Genomic DNA, 19,507 nt, shown 5'->3' with positions numbered 1-19,507 from the left:
ATTTCCTTCCACAATGTGGATTTACATCAGGAGACATACCACCAGCACTTAAGTCTATAAGAGCACTTGTAATCAAAGTTACCCTACCTCAAAATGGAAGTCTTTCCAACATGCAACCCTTTTGCTCTATCTGACACCATGTTCCATGAAGTAGATAAATTTACATGAAACACTAGCAATAGAGCAACAAAAAACAAGTACCCGCACATACAATGTCCTCCGCTTAACCAACAATCTTATAATTAAAGAAAAATGTCAATGCAGAAACTAGATGCGCACCTGCTGGTGTGTTTCTTCAAGTTCATCCAATGGAGCAGCTTTATCAGACATAGTCTGTGGAGTGAGCTTTAAGTTTTCTTCCAAATACAGAAATATCTCATTCGTACATAAAATCAAAGCATCAAGTCTCTTTTCTTGTGCTGGAAAAGCTGCCTGTTATTCATCAGTGAAAAGTTAGAGCTTAAAGTTAATGACGAAACAAAACAATGAAAACCATTCCGCAGTATGCAAACCTTTTTTATTTAGTAGGTCTCTATCCCCCCCCCCCCAAAAAAAAAAAAAAAGGTAGCAGAAAACTTATATGAAAGAATAAGAAAATATATTTTTGAAGGTTAAGCACTCCTCAAATTACAAGAAAACGACTACCGTGATTAATTCATCAAGGAAAATTATTTTTCATTCCCTCAAGTGACATTAGACAATAAATGAACTATCTCCAACAACCTGCCTTTTACCCTAAAAGGGATATGAGGTCCAAGTGTCCAACTAATAAAAATTTCCTTCAACACCTTATGCGACCCCAGGTGACATTAGATACACCAAGAATTAACCACCATAAAGCCTCTGTTATGAGGCAGTACACAAAGAAACAATGTGCATCTACCTCATCATTTTCACACACTACATACTAATTTGCCAAGTAGGTAAGTATACTCCACGATTTTGAATATTATCATATTAGTAGCAGCTATCTTCAAATCAATCAAATTCCATATGAAAGCCCCAACTCTAGGTGGGATCCTAAATTCCTTTTACAGGCGAGGAAGATTTTTTTCTTTAGAAGAATGATTTAAATGTGAAAATCCATTTTGATCTTCTTGTCAGACTTTCTTGAGTCTTCACCAATGCTACTACAAGGGGCACCTTAAGGAATTCAAAACATGGCCATGCATTTCCTAATTTCTCTTTCAATCAGAACCCTATTAGGTAGTAACTTTGTTTCCTTTGGTTTTCTGGCCTCAGATTGCTGTCTGCAGAGCTGCTTATTTCTTGAAAAGATTCCAAATCAGCATTCTATTCCCCCCTTCCAAATTTTCTAAATGACCTGGATGAAAGCAAGTTCTAGAGTTGAGTGCATAGCTAACATAGCTTCACCTTACGACCGCAATTATCTTCCCACATTCTCTCACTTGCCATTATCCATCACAACTAAAACCTCCAAGAAGCTACTTTGGGAAAGGGAAAATATAGGTACTGACCTGTTAGTGATTTTTTTTTTGGAATGAGATCATGTTATAGGTACTGACCTGTTAGTGATTTTTTATTTTGGTATGAGATCATGTTCTCTTGCCGAGAGAGGACATTGATGCAACAGTAAGGTTGCTCCATTGTGACCAAGTGGTCATGGGTTCAAGTCAGGAAACAGTCTCTCTGTGAATCAGGGGTAAGGCTGCGCACATAATGACCTCCCGACACCCAGCAGTGGCAGGAGCCTCATGCACTGGGTATGCCCTTTATCATGTTCTCTTGCCCTTTGGCAAACTTGGATGTGATATGAGGGCCCACACTCATCTCACTGGAGCAGTGGAAATAGTTAAAATTTGAGTTCTACCTGTCATAGAATTACAAGTATGAGATCCATGTCATTTTTGTGATTTTCTGTAATTTCAAACTAATTTCAAGGCACTTCCTCTACCAGTTTGGGCTAAAACCTGACCAGTGAGATGGTGCCCTACATCACGTCCACCAGATTTGCTGATGTGGCAGGAAGGAATGCAATCCAGCTGACACGAACAAGTCGCCACATATATTGGAGAATGCATAATACCCACACAATAGAACCATATAAAGTTCTTACTTTTCTTGGGTTCCACTCTCAACTAGTAGCGTCATATTTTTCATTGACAACTCTCCAAACAGCTTTAGAACACTCAAATCAGGCACAAGAAGAGAAGAAGAGTCGCAACTCAGACCAGCTACCCACCCTCTCTTCTCTTCTCTTCTCTTCTCTTCATGTGCTAAAACTGGTTTTAGTGAGTGTATCATGTATCAGAAAAAGGTTAAATTGTACCTTTCTTCAGTCCTTGCTTTGATAGTCTTTTAGGAGGATCTTCCCTCCTGGTTTGCAGCATCCTATGCTGCCCGATCTATTTAATGAACCCTAGTTGTTGATTACATGAAAATAAACTAGGGTTCTCGTGTCTATGCTACCTACGTGAAGAAAATTATTCGCTATTTCTATTCCATGGAGGTCTCTTATCGATTTCTCTGAGGATTAATAGCTGATCCTCCATGAGGTACACACCCAGTACACTTAAGCTTCTTGATAGCAAGCATTTGGAATAGGATTTGGACACAGGGTAGAAGGGCTAACAAAAATATCCCTCAAGGTCCAGTGGTCCATGAAAATCAGCTTGACCCAATTAAACGGAAACAAAATCCATACCGGATCCATATGATGAAAGTGAAACACCCAACTGGACACAAATATATGGGCAGTTACAAGCATGTAGATATCCTCAACAATAACAAATATGGTAACTCCTATTTTGTCAGGGTAAGGGTCTGTGGGGGGAAGTTATGTGGCAAGTGGAACCTTAACCTGCAAAGAAAAGCTAATAACAACTAGATACAAATGAAGAACTCCACAGATCACACCATCTTGTAAACAACTTCTCTTGTCCACACCATTGACATGTTTCATGACAATGTAAATAAGTTTACCACTTACAAGCCCCTATTATCAGTTAAATTCACACATTCAACAGTTGACTCTATCTACCTAGTCCTACCCCCTTTTCTCTTTGACGAAGAACAAAGAAGCATAATCAGACAACAGGAGCTCAGTTTCAGGAGCTCAACTCATCAAACTAATGAAATGCATTGATATCCCTAGGCCTCTCAAGAAATTGCATTTGTATACTAAGAGTCTGCACTCTTTTCTAGGATGCCAGCTAATCTAAAAGATAGTAGTCAGAAAAGACAATCTAAGATTAACTGTCTATGTCAAAATTAAAAAGGACATATCAAACCTCAACTCTTCTTAGATTCGAGCAACACAGGAAAATTTCCCAATAGCTTGAAAATACAAAACCAAGAGAACCATAGGATGAGAGATGGTAAATAAATTTCTAAACATATCAGCTGCAGTAGCAGCAACTCATTTAATGACAAAAGCTCATATATAAAGAATGTTTGCCACACCTGTAATGACTGTCTTGCAGACTGAGAAACTTCGGGAATTGGATCAAATTGGGAAAACCACCATGGTCCCATCAAGGACTTCAAATGTGGAGCTAACCCTCTCCTGTAGAAATTAATCATATTATCACAAGAATATCAACAGAAAGCATATACAAAGATAAGATAAAAGGAGCAACTTGCTACATGGAATCTAAATTCATGGTTTCTTTCTTTTTCATTTAATTGGAAACAGAATAAAGAAAAAATTATAAAGAAAGAAGAGTGAGCACATTCGGAAGAGGCAAAACAAAACCAGCAGCAAATAGAAGAGAAGAAACAGAGGGAAAAAAAAAGAGAGAAAAAAAAAACAAAAAAGAAATGCCATCACCTCCAGGCTCCAGGTGACCCTAAACCTTGGTAGACCTCCACCCCTAAAAATGCAACAACCAGCCTCCACAGCCCACAAAAGCCCACCACAACCCACCTCAACTAAGGAGAATATAAAGGGAAGGAGAAACACAGAGTAAGCAACCCCACTCATCAATCACGACCTTGCACCTTCACTGTTTCTGTTTGTTCAACCAAGATTCGAAAAGACACAATTGTAGACTTTCAACACATTATTTCCCATGGGGCACTGGGACAGGGGCTGTAAACCCCAGAATCTAATTTCTTAAATAAATACAACAAATGAAGAATTTTGAAGGTCTAAATATTAAGCATTAATCTCTGAACAATTATATAGGATCAGAGACACCTGAACATATCATAATCAAAAGGCTATTTTGCTGCTCCAAAAAGCCGAGGTAACACCCAAGGTTCTATATCTCAGTCGGCCAAGACAACTTAGTTTTGGCCTTGTCCAAGACAAAACCAACCATATTTCGACAGATTTCGCAACTTTCAACACTTGGTTTCGGCCGAGATTTGTATGTTTCACAAGTTTCAACACTGCCAAGGGGGATTTTGCAAAAAAAATTGCAGCTTTTTGCCAAATCACTTGATTTCTTCTTACTTTTTGGCATTCTTCTACTAATTCAACCCTTCTACAGCTTGGATTTGCCTGATTGGATCTTGAAGGTAATGGTTTTTCCCCCAAATCTATTTTTTGGAAGACTTAGTACATAGAAATTGTGGGCAAAGAATATGCCATGGGATACATATATGCTGCATTTAGAGGAGTGTCACCGACATCTTCAATGGTACACAGCCTGTGGATTAGACCCCCCCAACAAATTCCATGTGGTAGTGAGTGGTGAGTGTTGCATACTTATATTTCCAGTAGCTCATTTATATGTAGTCAGTGTTTATGATAGGGCTAGTGTACAACATCAGTCAGCGTACATTAGCAAACTTGGGTCCAAACCACAAGTACCATTTGGGTGGTTTTTTGAGAAACTAATTCATGGAATGTGTAAAATGGTAAAAATAGGTAGCAAAAAAAGGGGTCAAAAGCCATTTTCTGGGCATTGAAACCAAGTTTCGAATTTAGCATAGAAAAATCCCAGGTTTCAGTGACAAAACCTAGGATATCACAGTTTCGGCCAGGGTCAAAATCAGCCTCGAAACCAAAACCTTGATCCTTGGTGACATCCATGTGCTAAGATTAGGAGTTGTTTGCACACGACCACAATGAGAAGGTCTAAATTGTCTGGATGTATTTGCAACTATTACAAAACAAGAATATGCAAGCAATTGAAAAAAAAAAAAGACGAGAGACATGAAAACAACTCAACTCAGCCTTATATATATTCAAAGCGCTACTTGTTACTAGTCCTAAGCTATGCATGTCTTTCCTCACCACTTCTCCCAAAGTCATTTTAGGCCTAAAAACCTGGCTCTTTTACCTCCTTCAATCTGAAATTCTGAATCAAATCACCCTTCCGTACTGGAGCATTCAAAGGCCTTTGTCGCATATGTCCATGCCAGCTCAAACTACTTTCTCACAACTTATCCTATATCAGAGCTACTCCTAAATTAACAATAATTTTTTCATTCTTTATTTTATCCTTTCTAGTTGTACCACTCATCCATCTCAACATCTGAATTTCAGCTACACTAAGTTTGTCTATATGTCTTTTCTTCACTGCCCACCATTTAGCTCCATACATCATTGTTTGTCTTATTACTATTCCATAAAAGTTTCCTTTCGAAAGGAATATGTTGATCACATAAGTACATAACACTCCAGACACACTCCTCCATTTCATCAATCCTATTTTAATTATTTGTGCAACATCATGCTCTTTTTTTTTTTCTAGGGGGGGTGGGTGGGGGATGAATAAAGAATTCATTACCAAAGAAGAAAAAAAAAATTACAGCCCCAGGAGGAGAAGAATCAAAGATGAAGGCAAAAGCCCAAATCCCTCACACAGGATAAGCACGAAGAAGAGCGAGAGGGAGACCCCAGGAGACTTAACAATATGCATGTCCCTTGGGGTGTTCGTACAAGAAGAAGAAACAGCCATAAGTTAGCTTTTAATTTCATAGGAGATGGAATCCCAAATCTAGCGAACAGGCCTAGAGTAGGGGTCCATTTCCTAATATCACGCTCCATCCTAACTTCATCTTCTATTTCTCCACCTTTATTTATGATTGAACCTAGGTACCTAAAATTTTCACTTTGCGATAACTCCCTATAATCAATTGTCACAACTTCACTTTCAGTCCTATAGTTACTAAGGTTACACACCACATACTCAGTTTTTGTTCTACTTACTTAAAACCTTCTGATTCCAAGGTTGATCTCCATAATTCCAACTTGCATTTATCCATGCTTTGTTTCATCCATCAGAACTATATCAACAAAAAATAATATCCCCCATGAGATCTGATCTCGAATGTCTCTAGCCAACTCATCTATGAAGCTACGATCAGCATAAACAAATATATGTTGTGCGAATCAGAGATGAGTTGACTAGTTACATTCAACTTCAAGATCAGATCCCTTGGTGTATGTTTTTGGCTGATTATATATTTTGGTGGATGAAATAAAAGAAGGGATAAATGCCAAGTTGGAATGAAAACAATATTCTAGAATATTTTTATATTGTTTACAAAAGTAACAAAAATTGGAATTTGTTATAATTCGAGCCCATATGCTGGATGACCCCTTTCCTACTTCCTCCCTCCCAAAATACCATAGGAAAAAATAATCTCAAATATGACAAACCCACCCATCCACACACTAACAATGTGTAACAAGCAAAAACCTACGGATCACAGCTGCATCTGTCAGACTAATTTCAGGATCATAGCTCTATGAAACACCCACAGAGGGCATGGACTATGTGCAGTAAACAAAACCCAATGGATCGGTGGCATATCTCTGTTAGACTAATTTCAGGATGATACCTTTCCACTGGTTTTCCTACAGAGATTATGAAAGTGTGGAACGCACTGCATACAAAAAATGTAATTTTATGTGCCTTTTCCACTTGTACCGTGGGACATGCATTATTGTTTTTTATTTTATTCAATCACTGACAGGCGTAAAATGCAGTTTCTCAAGCAATAGGAACAACAGATAATACACTCTCCACCAATAGACATTGAAGTAGATGCACATTATGGAAGGAAATATGAGAAAAAGAAGGGTCCACCCAAGAATCCAGCCAAACCCCTACTTGGTCCACCTGAGTGGCTAAGTACAAACAAGGGCCAATTGGGCCCATCGGCCAGGGGAATAATTAGTATTTTTTTTAATTAATTAGTGGGCCATTGGGCCCATCGAGTTGAGTAAGTGGTATGTCGAGTCCAAATTGTCTTAGGACTCTATTTGTTTTCCACATGGGTTTATTATTCCTAGTCCAATTTTGAATTCCTAGTTGTAGTAGGAGTGTCTAGTCCTATTAGGAAACTAGCTCCTAGTTGAAGTAGGAGTGTCTAGTCCTATTGGGAAACTAGCTCCTAGTAGTAGTTTGATTGTTATTCTGCCCTCTATAAATAAAGGAGCCTATGTACTCACAATTTGAGATTTGAATAAAGAATAATTGTAGTCAATTGCTTAGAACAGCCGAGATAGCTATGGGTGAGAAGCCCATGCCAAGACAGCCGCTCCTCCCCCACTTTCCCCTTTGTTCCTTCTTGTTTAAAGCTTTCTATTTTATCCTAAAGTTACTGATGTTGAAGTATACAACTGTTGTGAGTATTCAGAAGTTCAGATCTGTCCAAGTTACAAACTAGAATTGATTCTCTCTCCTGAAGCCTGCGATTATTTCTCCTAGGTTAGAAAATCAAGAAAGCTTGTAACTTCACAACCAGCAGTCAGAATCCTCTCAACTTTGGGGGTTTTTGTACCCTCCCTAGGGACTATCTACGCCCAAGAGTGCAGCTCAATCGGACTCCTACAGACCTGGCCGCACCTTTCTCTCTCTCTAGCTCTATAGTAGGTCTTTCTCTCTCCTATCGGGTTGGGTTTTGGGCTCGTTTTGCTCCTGCATGGGTATTGTATCCTTGGGGATTTATTTAATGGTTTTATTTCTTTGTTCCCTGCTCCTATTTGTATTGTTTGGGGTTATAAACTGCTGGGATGGTTTCTTGTGATCTACTCCTGCATTAGACATGTTAGAACACGGTGAGATCAACTTTTAAGTCTCTATGTCAAAGGTACCCATGAGAGTGAGGTGAGAAATGATAATATCAATTTCAAAAACAATGATCACAATAATTTTAGCCCTCAAAGCCTGAATCTTTGATCTTGAGAATGAGAGAAAAATATACAATATTTTACACACAAGCTAATCTCATTTAAGTTTATTTGCGAGCATGTATAACAGATTAGAATTATCATGGTCCTCTAGCGGAGCCAAACTTGAAGACTAGTTTTCACGCAGATACTAGACACCCAATACTATATTGTATCAATTTCCAGATTTTTAACACATTCTCGCAAAAATCCAAGAGATGACATTTCCATATTAATCAACCACAAAAGAATCTGATATGCATAAGATAAGTTCAAACCCAACAGTGATGACAAGACTAGTCATGGTCTCATTAGTAGCTCGCCGAACCTCTCTATTGTAGTCCTGCAAGAGCCTCTTGTATTCAAATGCCTGAGATAGAAAGGGAGTAATTGTCAAGTCACCAAGAAATGGAGCACAGCCCAACTCAAAACTCAGTTTTATCCCATCTAAATGTGGTCAGCTACATAGATCCTATTTATTCAATCAGCTCTATTCAAAGCCATACTTGTTTTCTATGCAAGTTATACAACCAGCAATGATTTATGGAGCTGAATGTGGCAGTGAAGAAACAACAAATAATCAAACTTAGTGTCGCTGAAATAAGGATGATGAGATGGATGAGTGGTAAAACTAGAAAATATAAAATAATGAATAAATAAATTGAATACTATAAAGTGAAGTTTCAGTTCTGTGAATTTCCTAATAAAGAAGGATCAGCAAGTTACCAATTGAAAATTTAAAATAGATTTATTTAACAAGGTGATCAACCAGCCAATCAAAAATTAAGGATCACCATTTACTGCACAGCCCCTGTGCAAGTCTTACACTGTCAGAGTATTATTAGCCCAAAAAAGTTACTGTTCTTAGATATCCAGATCAAAATTTCACATTGCAAATTTTGCTCTTAAATTCTAGAGTTCCTCTTCCAAATACTCCACCATATTGAAGAAGGCAAAGATTCCAAAGGGTTCTTCCTTTCCCACCAAAACCATTGCCCATCCATGTACTAATCAAGTTTGCATGCTATTAAACATGCCCACATCTGGTTAAATCTCGCATACTTCTCCATATAAGCCAATAGAAGGCAGGCAAGAAATAAATTTGTAAGACATAGCCTAGCCCATCTGGGCTCAGATTAACCCAAACCCGGCCCAAAAATCTAGGGGCAACTGCATAAAGGCTGGGACATGCAAATCCTAGCCAGCCCATCTGGGCTCAACTCGACCAAAGCCTGGCCCGGCCCAAAACAGCTAGCCCAAACTGCATTTGCATAAATAGCTACAACAGTGAGTGAAATACAACTTTGGGGGTTCAAACACATGCCCAATAGTAATAATTCACAAGATTTACCATCACAACACTCCACTAGTTTGTGTACCCTAAAAGGTCCACTATTTCAACCACAAGGATGGCTGATCTTGATTCTTGATGACTCAAGCTATTGGCTATGTAGAGCCCTCATGGATAGTCTATAAGACAAATATCATGGCATATCTCAACTATATGGCCAACCATCAAAAATTGATTTCTCATGTGCATTATAAACCTTAAAAAATGCTTGTTTCTTACAAAATATTAGGATAACGTCCCAAATGAAAGTAGATATGTAGTTAGCCGAAAGCAAGTCAATAAAAGTAGCTGGAAGGTTGCTCATATTACATCTGAACCTATGTTACCTGGACACTCTTCAGATTATGAGCCATACCCGAGTCTGCCAATTCATGTAAACCAATGAGAATACAAATATGGAATCTATTTCACACCCAAGTTGGATGCTGCCGTGTTTGCATAACATAGATCCCAACCAGCGGCAACCTCATCTAATGCGAACAGCTAACTCTTTCACAGATTACTATTTAAACCAATGCACACCCCAAAGCAATCCTAACTGTCCCATTTTAAATGAGAGGCAGTATGATCTGCAAATTGCAGACGAAAAACACCAAAGGAGTAATGACCGAGTGAGGAGTCACAAAAATTCTTAACAGATCTGAAGTTTCAGCATGGGCAGCAGCCTACTTAAACACTTCCATAATCTCATCGAGCAAGGAGGAAAAGATATCCCCTCGTCTGATCCCACTATGGCTTCTGAAAGGATTTTCCAGAAGCCCATTTACCAGAACAGGAACAGAGAAAGTCAGCATTTAAGGCCAAAACTCAATCTTCTTAAGATTATAATCGAGGAAAGACCAACTGAGATGGTCGTAATCCTTTTCCTCAACATTTTTAAAAGCACACCTGGTTCCTCTGCCTTATGTAGGAGTTTACATATATATATATATATATATTCATTAACAAAAGAGGAAAAAGAGACAAGAAGCCCCTAAAAAGGGGGGGAGAAGAAAAAAATATGAGCAAACAAGACTAACAAAGCAAAGCCCGATCCTCAAGGAGAAAGGCAGTCCCCAGGACACAAAAATATGCATATTCCTTGGGGAATCAACAGAATGAAAGGGGACCATAGATAACTTGCTTCTGACATCATAAGAGATGAAGTCCATAATCTGCTGGAAAGATTGAAATTAGAGGACCATTTCCTAAGATTGCACTCCGTCCTTATATGGTTAATAGCAACACCAAAGGCAAGATTATCCACCACATCACAGGGAGACTTACCAGCAAAGGTCATATCCACCCAAATCCCTTCCTTCACAAATAGAAGAATCCTTCTTCGCATTGGTCAGCATTTTCCCAAGAGTCATTTCCAAATAAAAGAGGAAAAAGGGCAAGCAAAAAAGAGATGGTCCACATCTTCAAAAGCATCCCAATAGAGGTAGCAAGAAGGAGAAATTGGAATCTGACGACGAGTGAGAAAAGAATGTGTTGGGAGGCACTTGGAGAGGACCGACAAAACTGTGAAAGTGTGACGAGACATGTGGCCCTTGAACCAAGCAAGCCTGCACCAAGGGGCCACGAAATCTGATGTGGTCTCAAGCCGCCCTGGAGCTAAGAAGGCCCGAAGAATAAGCAGACCAAACAGCATTGTCTCCCCTACCATGAGGCCTCCTAGCAATGGAAGGCAAGGCATGCCACTAATGTAGGAGAGGAAGAAGGCAGGGGGGCAATTACCAAGACTAATGATGTCTGCAACCATTGACTGCATAGAAATGTCCAACTTGTTAATGGCCTTAGCACCAATTGAGTGAAGGAGGACACCCATAGGGCGCTAATGATCACGCCAAAGGAAGGTGGAGGCACCATCATCAATTTGGCAGGTAATTTCCCCTAGGGCAATAAGACTAAGCTTTCGAATCGTGTGCCAGATGCAGGAAGCATCAGAGATGGAAGGGGCAGTCCAAATAGAATTATTGCAAAGAAGACTAGAGAAGACCCAATCAACCCAAATACTTTTCTTATTAGCCACAAGCTTCTAGCCCCTTGAATTAACCTCTTTGATTCTATGCAAACCCAAGCCTCCCTCATCCTAGGGAAGACAGACAACAGCCCAACTAGTAGTACGAGGAATCTAGAGGGAAGGGGGAGAGCCCAGGTGGTGACAGAGCCACACCAGGGAGGCCTGCCATGGCAGCAAGCACTCACGGATGGGGGAGGGCACTCCACATTCCTTGTACATTAAGATTCTCTTTCTACATTTGTTTTTTCTGAATTCCCCACTCTAAGTTACTGATTTGCAAAACCAAGAACGAAAGCTCCCTGATTTTTAGAAATTATCTCACCCATTACCCCTTAAGTATTCTCACAAACATCTTAGCCACCCATCCATAAACACTACCATGGTAAACAAAAAATTGGACAAAATCTTTTGAGTTTCTCAATCCATGATTTGTTAGGAGTTGGAAAGATGAAGGTTGTTTTTTCACCAAATATCTAAAAGCAAACTCTCTACCTCTTCAAAACACCACCTCCAAAGATTTCCAAGCAACTTATAAAAAAAATTGTGAAAACATAGGAGCTAGGGTACTTTTCATTTTCATTGATTACAAGGCTGCTATAATTACCTCCACGAAGAAAGCAGTGCCCAACCACTCAGCAAATTCAACTGATAAACTATTAAAATCAACTCCATTAACACAACATGGAAACACACAGTATCCTCAAGGAGATCCTTGTAGAAGTACCCAATGTGCCTCTCAAATACTCTCCCATAATTAGTATTGGCACAATTAATTTTCAGATTGGAGATGGAAGTCATTTTTTTTTTTTTTTTGGTGAATAAATAATTCATCACCAAGCAGAATGAAAACATACAACCACTAAAAAGGGGAGGGGGAGAGAAAAACAAAACCCAAACTCAAAGAGGAGGGCTATTCCTGATGGAGCTGGAAAGATCCCAGGAATTTACAATATGACAGTTTTTAGGAGAGGGATTACAAGTAGAAGAAACCAAAGAAATCTTGGCATTGACATCAAAAGAAATGAACCCCCAAATCTTATCAAGAGAGCGAGAGCTGGAGATCCATTTCCTAGGATTTTTTTCCATCTAAATCTGGTTTATGGTTGAGCAGAAGGCGAACTTTCCCACAATATCACATACAGTCTTTCCCTGAAATGGCATATCCACCCAAATCCATTCTTTGGAATGGAAGAATTCTCCTGTTGGCTGGCTAGCACTTAGCAAGGATCTCTTTCCAATTAGAGGAGGAAATAGTGCAAGAGAAGAAGAGATGCTCAATACTCTCCGACTCATTGTTGCAAAGAATACACATAGGATCAGCTGGAATGCCTCTTTGAATGAGGAAAGATTGTGTAGGCAAGAATTTTGTGAATGCTCTCCAAGTCGTGAAGCTCTAGCAGGGAATGAGATGCTTGAATCAAATGAGTTTGTGCCAAGGGAAGGGCAGGCCATGACTCCTGATGAACTCCCAAGCAGCGTTTGGCAAAGAAGACTAGAAGAGTTTTGAAAAGGAAGGCATCCAGAGGATAGAATCCTGCCTTTGTCATTGAGATTCCGAGATGACCGACAAAAAATTCCAAATGTCTGCAAGTTGGGGCAAGGATTGAGTTGTGGGAGACCAATTGCCAGAGGATAAGATATCCTCCACAAGGGCATACTTGGGTAAACCAGAGCCATAGATGATTCAGGCACTTATGGCATGATATAGAATTCCTTTGGGGTGCCCAGGGTCTAGCCGAAGAAAAGTATTAGCCTCATCACAGATCTGAGAGGAGATGGCTACAGAGATAGAGGGGCGGGTAGCAATGATCTTACACTATACACATGAGGCATCTGAGGGAGTTTTCACTTTCCAGAAAGTATCAGACCAAAGCAGGTTCGAGTAGACCCAATCAACCCATAGACTCTTCTTCTTTGAGACTATCTTCCAAACCAGCTTGATGGTACCAGCCGAATTAACATCCTTGTTCTATCTCAATCCTAAACCCCCTTCCGCTTTAGGAAGGCAAACATCAGCCCAACTAATAGGGCAAAGAAATTTGGAGCATTCACTTCCATTCTAAAGGAATGAGGCAAAAATGGACTCAAGCTTAGAAATGATCGATTTCAGCAACCTATAGATATTCGACTAGTAAATATAAAAAACTTGAAGAATAGTTCTGATGAGCTTTAACCGACCAGCAAAAGAAAGGAGCTTTCCTTTCTAGAGTTAGAGACGCTTTCTGATGAGGTCAAGCGTAAGAGTACAATGATGAGCTAAAAGCATGGCAGGATTAAGAGGCAGCCTAAGATACTTCACCGGAAGTAGACCAATACAAAAACTAATCTTCTCAAGCAGTCAGAGATTCTAGCCAAGAAGATGAGAGACTTTGCAAGGTTGATACAGAGCCTAGACATAGTAGCAAATTGGTTCAAGCAAAGCATAATGATTTCTAGAGAAAAGAATCAGCTTTGGAGAAGATCAACAAGTCATTTGCAAAAGCAAGGTGAGTAAGCTTGACAGCCTTGCACTTAGGGATGGCAGAAATAAGATGTTAATCAGTGGCTACTTGCAAACTTCGAAAGAGGACTTCCATGTAGGGAATAGAGGGCATCCCTGCCTAATCCCCACAGAAGAGGAGAAGAATCTAGTCGGGCTACCATTCACTAAGACGGAGAAGCGAGGGGAAGCAATGCAATGATATATCCAATTACTGAAAACATGTAGGAATCCTATGTTGTTGAGGCCCGAGACAATATAATCGCATCTGAGAAAATCAAATGCCTTGTCGATGTCAATCTTCATAAGAGCTGCAGGAGAATGGGACTTTCTGTCAAAACCTCTAACAATCTCACGACAAAGGAGAATGTTATCAACAATACTTCTCCCAGGGATGAAGGCCGATTGGTTGTTACTGACAAAAGAGTCAACCACGAGCTTGAGTCTATTGGCAAAGAACTTGGTGAGTCCCATTCTCATGTTGGCAAGGATCTTGGCTATGAACTTGGTTGATAAGAAAGTCAACCACGAGAGGAAGTCATTATTAGCCTAGTTGAAGTTGTGAAATTGAAAGAAATAACATTTATAGAAAGAGAAAGGCGAAAAAGCCCTTCAGGCTCGAGGAAGCCTTAAAAACAAGTGAACAGAATTCCACAAAAGAACATACAACAAGTGACCACCTAGCCTCATTACCAACATCAAGCACTTAAACACCCATGAGGCAAAGAACCATAGTTCAAAAGCTCTCAAATATCTCAACAAAATTTCACTGATTTTGACAAGGCCGAGAAGAAACACGAGGCAAATTAAGGGCTTAGTACAATTTCTGTCAAAATTTCATTAATTTTGGTCCAATTGGTTGTTTGTACTTTGTACTCATGTATCTGCAAACAATATTTGTATTGTTGGGACTTGGGTGTCTAGATTACATGTACTTTGAAATATTTTATTAATAATTAATGAATACTATTTTTCTTCATCCATGGTGCATAATTTACTTGTTTTGCTTGCCTTTTCTATTATCTAGTACCAAAAAAATGTGTAGAATGGGCAAATATTACATAAGGTAAACTAAGGTTCGGCGTATACTGCCAACCAAATGTGCAACTCCAAACCACAACTTTGTGTAACTTCTCTTGCACTATAAAGGTCTACACATGATTTCATAGGCTAGAATAATATTTTCCTGAAGTATCGAAGCTTAATATAGCTGTTCCCCACTCTCCCCCCCCCCCCCCCCCAAAAAAAAAAAAAAAAGGCCAACCAAAATTTGCTGGTAAAAACAGCACTGTTAAGGTTGAAATTTCACTCATTTCAGTCCGACTAAAATGAGACCAAAATACAATGTTTCTAACTATGCACAGAACACCAGAAACACCCAAATGGACCATACAACCCCTTAACAACCCGTAACCAACCTACCCTTCCCATAATTACCATTGTTTAGATATCCCGCAAAACTTTCTACTTCTTCACCACTTTTCAATCATTACCAGGGACATTCAATGGGTGTAACAATTATTGACATTATACAAATGCAAAGCAATGAAAAGAAGCTACTGCAACTCCATTTCCTAAGAAGCCTCTAATAGAATCAAGAGGCCAAGCACTCTTTGTTATATCTCAAAAAATAATTAAATAAACTCAAAGTAATTTATATGAAATTATCTTGACTACATCAATCTCAACATTCACAAAAGCATTACAAGAGAGATAGAAGAGATAACAAGTATACCCATTGTGGGATAATCTGTGCAACATCCTCTCCAGATTTTTGCTTAAAAAGTTCACATAGAGATGTCAAAGCTTTAAGCTGTAAAAGAAACAAAGTAAAATGGCCTTTTATCTGATAAAGAGAAACATCAAAGGATGATAAATAATGCAATAACACCAAAATGATTCTCTGGAAACTAGATCTTACAACACTTTTGCTTATTCTGATCACAATTTTAACTTGCAAAAATAAGTTAAGTCATGGTAATTGCAGCATATTAATTAAATAATGAATATAATGGAGGGGGTAAAGTCCACTCATCAGTCAGAAGGAAAATAGAACACTGAGTTTATTTCCAAAGCTTCACAATGAATTAGATCATGCATATTAACCTCAAGTTTGCTTCTAAATAAAGTATAAAACAATGGATTTTGGTTCTCCTTTGTCTTGAGGTATTGAAGGAGCCGTAGATGCATTGGTCTTGGAAAGAGAACTCCCTTATCTACCGTTCCAATGAAATCCCTCAAGACAAAGGAGAACCAAAACCCAATAAACGGCTCTGTTTATCACAATACCTCAACAATGATTAAATGAATTTAAAACCTAACAATGTTATAGAGAACTTGCACAGAAGAAAAATATACAAATTAGTTTCTTCAATAAACCTATAACTAGAAAACAATGTTAAACGTAAATAAGTCATTTCACTAAGGAAAATCAAATGCATTTGAAACCTAACAATGAATAAGTAAAACTACATAAAAGGAGATTATAATTATACAATGTCTTCTCAATAATAGTGTTCCTGGAGTGCCTTTCCTTTATAAGAGGAGGGATGTTAGATTGTAATCTTTTATTTAGTTGCGGTGGGCCCTAGGCTTCTCTCTTTCTATTGTACTATATGTTTGTGTTAAGATTTCTTAGATTATTAAGAGTTGCTACCCATCCCCCAGCCCAAGAAAAAACGTCTTCTTACATCAATAAAGTTTTACTATATAACAAACAAAGACAATGATCCATGTTGCTTTTAGTAGTAGAAGAATATACCTATAAGTTTTAGAGAGACGTTTTTGTGCAGTCTAATGATTGATTTTTTTAGTTCCTTCTTATTGTGGGAGCCTATACCCTAGGTTGGTTGTAGCTAAGTATCGAATATCTGTTTTGCTATGACTTGTGGGACTCTCCCCCTGTGGAAGATTTAGAGTGCGTTATGTCTCAACTTGGACACTTGCTAGGATATAGCTAAACACTTTTTTGGAAACTACTGTGCATCACTTGGGTATAAGCTAACTAAATATGGTCCTTCTCGGATGTTTCCTTTCTAATTTCTTGTCGAATGTTTTCTTCGACTTGGTTTACTAGAATGCATAACAATACAATTTAAAACATATAAATGCATGCATTGCCCTCAGTTTGACCTACTTTTTCACCAATGTACAAAATTTTATTTAATGTTCAATGACGATCCGAAAGGAAGTACTTGGGTACTCCAAAAAACTATTAACTAAATAGTGTATCATGCCTGAACCTAATTGGGGTTCATGGTGGGGGGAGAAAGGCAATTTAATGCAAGATACGCATTGGTGGGGAGAGACAATTTCTGCAATGTACACTTCCATAATCATCAAGCACTCCCAATTCGAGGGTGCCTTTCACTTTCAAAGAGAAACTTTAGTGTCAGAGATATGTATCAAGCAAAACTGATTTAAAGCCATGACCCCTTCTCTGGAATTTTGGAGATGTTGTGTCTTTCCAGTCTACAATTTGTGTAATAGGACATTCTGTTCTCAAAGAATTCTTCTTCAATAGCTGATTGAGATCTGTCGTTTAGACTTGTGGTAGCTGATTGAGATCACTAGCTTAGAGTTGTGGGGCCATTGCTTCATTTTTAGGCCCATTCCACATCAATGGCATTTATGGCACTCAAGAAGGTGGTAACATAGTGATTAGAGGTACTTAGAGGCGTGCTGGTTTATAGAAACCTCCAATTTGTGGCTAGAGACTCGTCAAAGCATGAGCAGGGTCAAGAACATGGCAATTTTCATCAAATAAATAGAAGCACATGCAACTGACAAGTGCAACAGAAAATCATACCTCAAAAAAAAAAATATATATATATATATATATATATTCTGAATGTAAATTTCAAGGAAGGATACAAAACAGAAAATGTTGGGGGTACAGTGTCTTGCATTCCATGACTTGCAAAAGTGAGCTGATTCCGATTCGGTAAATTTCCCATGTAGGGTTCGCTATACATATGTAGCGAGGGTACTTTGTCTGTAAGCAGTCTAAGAGAGGTGTGATGAGTGGCTGTAATCCTATTCTTCATTGATAGTTCAGTAGGATCTCACCTCACAGTGGATGTAGGCAATCTTTCCGAACCATGTAAATCTTTGTGTTCATTGTGTGATTGTTTATTCATGATTTCCATTCTTTTCTACATCGTTTCAGGGTTCTATTTCTATAGAAAATTCCTATAAACAACCCATTAAAGACTACTCACAATAGGGGGAGTGTCCCTATCATGGTTTAGTTGTAAGTCTTAGTTGTTTGTCTAAGTTTCCTTGTTTAAATATATTTAGTTTCCTTATTGGTTTATAACTTGAGTTGTAGTCTGAATAGGGATTCTATTTAGACTCTATTTTTGTAACTAAACATTCAAAATAAAGGTTGTTTGTCAACAGTATGTTGAATCTGTCATGGTTCAGCATCTCTCTCTTGGTTTGTTTCTTCTTCTTCACAGATTCTGGTTTTGAGGTTTTGTTACACAACCGAAGCACTAATGGAAAGCACAAGGAACCAAGACAAGACTTCAGAGTATTAAACTTGTAACAGTTAGTTGAGATGTTCTACCTTTGTTGTCGGATCCTTTCTGCCAAGCCTCTTTAAGTGTAAAGCCACTTCACCATCAACATCCTACATGCCAGAAAATCAACACCGCATTAGGAGGACACTACCAATAAAAGGGCAGCAGCAAGGGTCGATTGCAAGAGACACTTTTACTAGCTATCCAGCAAGACAAACATCAGACAATCTATAATCTTTGATTTAGAACCAAGGGCAGAGCAGCCCGCAAGCAAGCACTATCCCACCATAGAATCGCGGATTCATGTCAATTGAGAATCAATTCTGATGTTTTTAGTAAACTCCGAAACACATTTGACAATTACTAATAGCAAAATAATGTGTAGGAAATTCTGAATTTCAAGAAGAGTTTAGATTCAACCATACAAGAAAAGTGAAAACAATGTATGTCAGAGAAAAGTAAGACAACACACCGGAAAAGGAATAGCATCTTCGCTTATTTCAGTAGAATCAAGCCGAGAACTTCCAACGTAGCCGCCGAATCCGACGGAACTCGCTCCCGAAGGTAAAAGCGAGGCAGCGAGGCTGTGGTAAGAGTTTAAAATCCAATATCAAAATCTTATTTTCAATTTTACAAAAACGGAGCTGAAAAAGTACAACGCCAATTTCAATATCGGAATAAAAGCAGAAACGTGTTAGAAGAACTCAAGAACCTGCTGCTTGAAGGACGGTTCTTGCTCCTCGCTGCTTCTCCCTTCGGTCTTCCCATTCTTCGCTTTCTCTCTTCTTCTCCTCAAAATCTGATGCTATCGAGCCCTGAACTTAACCCCAAGACGCTACGAATCAAGGCTTTCTATTTATTGTTTTCCTTTTTCCCGCGAAGCCCTGATCGTGTTTCTGAAATATACACAAGTACAAGAGAGAGAGAGGAGGAAGATAGACTGGCTTTGGTCCTGAAGCTGATTAATACCTTTTTGCCTTCCCTTACGCCGTTACTCGTGTTGAAACTTCGAGCAGACTAACATAGTTCTTAGCTCTCAGGACGTTAACGTTATGGTGGT

Source organism: Macadamia integrifolia, chromosome 9 (assembly GCF_013358625.1).
Source record: "Macadamia integrifolia cultivar HAES 741 chromosome 9, SCU_Mint_v3, whole genome shotgun sequence".
Classification (NCBI taxonomy): Eukaryota; Viridiplantae; Streptophyta; class Magnoliopsida; order Proteales; family Proteaceae; genus Macadamia; species Macadamia integrifolia.
The sequence above is the reverse complement of the archived record's forward strand: the minus strand, read 5'-3'. Positions refer to the sequence as shown.